Source organism: Delphinapterus leucas, chromosome 3 (assembly GCF_059928025.1).
Source record: "Delphinapterus leucas isolate spDelLeu-1000000601 "Yukka" chromosome 3, BTC_Dleu_Yukka2, whole genome shotgun sequence".
Classification (NCBI taxonomy): Eukaryota; Metazoa; Chordata; class Mammalia; order Artiodactyla; family Monodontidae; genus Delphinapterus; species Delphinapterus leucas.
In genome coordinates this window covers 60,477,954-60,480,037 of record NC_143131.1, presented here as the reverse complement: position 1 = coordinate 60,480,037, position 2,084 = coordinate 60,477,954, and positions in this window count along the sequence as shown.

Below are 2,084 nucleotides of genomic sequence, written 5' to 3'. Positions count from 1 at the left end.
GGCCCTGGAATCTTTGATGCTTCCTTTTTCAGGTTGTGCTGGTTCCCCACAAAGATTCTTTCAGTTGATGACACTTGCCCAATATTTGAAGAGCACAGTTAATTTCACATCAGAGTAAAAAAATTCAGTGTGTGCACTATACACAGAACATAGGCACACAAACTTGAATTTAATTTGGCAAAATCTCAAAGAATCTTTCAGAATTTCTCTGTTTTCATTCTCCTTCAAGTTGGTTTCTCCTCTAAGATTAACTATCTAGATAAATATTCTTGTTTCCTTGATTACTTTATGGAAGTTTATTCTCAATAGAGTAGGTTGAGCTCTTTATCTCACATCCCTCAATCCCTGGAAAATCAACTCTTTCTGCACCAGAATGCCTGCCTTGGTTGTAAAGCCCCATGAACATGAGGACCCTGGCTCTGCCAGTATCCTCAGGCTCGGTTGGTGAGTGATTCTGGATGAGTTTCCCTGTGTCCTGAATAACACCATCTTTTCCAGCTCTACTGAGCAGAGGAGCATTTGTCATCACTGATCCCCGCGCTCCCACCCCTACTCTGAAAATCCCCCTGGTCAGTTAGTTTTCTTCTATCACACTTCTAAAGCTATAACAGTTCCCAGCCTCCCTAGCTGACAAGGAGTATGCATGTCACACTCATAAATCACAATCCATCTCAAGGAGTAGGGCCATTTTAGGAAGCTTCAAGATAAAAAAAATTAACATCTACTTTAACCTAAGGTTAATTCTAGGTCTTGCCAAACTGGACAACTATGTAATCCCATGAAAGAAGTTGGACTGCTTTTGGTAGTGGCAGTGGTAGGATGGGTAGGTATACAGCATCATATTGAAGACCCATAGGCTTGATTCCCAGATTAGCAATTCCATATATTTTTAATTCCCTTTGGTGCCTACAAATCTGCATCTAAACTAGGACAACTGGCTTCTAGTTTCATGAAACCGATTATGAAGAAATCTTGGCAAGGGAAAGTAGATGATTGCAAATTTATTCCTACTACTTGGAAAAAATTTTCTATGATGATGCATGATAAACAGCTTGAGCTGTGCTTCAGAGACATGATCAGTGTGTCAACCCACGAAGATGCATAAAAGCCACAGGAAGACTATTCACCTGACCTCAGGTATGGCCTTCACGTAGAGTAGCACTGTCCTTCCTGGGGGCATCGTGGACAAAATCATGCAGAGGACAAATAGGAAAGAATCTGAGGAAAAATCTTGGTCAATGACCTGGGTAAATTTATTTTACTTTTTTGTTGTTGATATTGCTGTTGTTTTCTATAGAACAATAAAGGAAATTTAAACAGAAATCATTCATATTCATAATTCTAACATCCTGACAAAACCATTATAGTCCTCTGAATGCCCTTCTAATCTTATCCATACCCATATCCATTTTTTGTTTCTTCCCACTACCGGTATATTTTCAATCACTTTCCCATGTTGCTGCATGATCTTTATGGCTATCTAATGGTCATACCATAATTCACTCAGTCCTTCCTTTATTGTAGGACATTTGGATTGTAAACTCCTTTTATCTTTCTGTCATAACTAATGGTGCTGTGAACAGCTTTATACATAAATCTTTTTCTTTCCTTGAATCACTTCCTTATTTCTGAGAGAGGAATGACAATCCTGAAGAGAATGGATTTTTAAAAATTTATTGGTTTTTATATATGTTGCAAATCTCCCTCTCAAGGAATTGTATAGGACAGTTGGTTGGTGTATATCAACTACAGCCTCAACCTGTGTGAAATAAATTGTATTTATTTATTCTGATGAATGGCTAGTCTGATTCTCAAAGGTAAGCAAAGACCTTTGCCTAAAGCAAGGATGCAGCCAGTCCTCTAACAGATCAAAGAAGGTGTTTAACGTATGGTTAGTAAAGAGCTCTTTCAGAACAGTATTATTCTCAAAGTTTAAATTTTGATGACTGCTCCATTCCAGGAAGGATCTAAAGGCTGCTAGTTCCTTCTAGGATCCATTCTCCCTGGCTTCTATGGTTTAATTCTGAGCAACAATATGACCAACTGTTAATTCCCAGCCTTCCTTTTGTTAACTAGAATTTCAG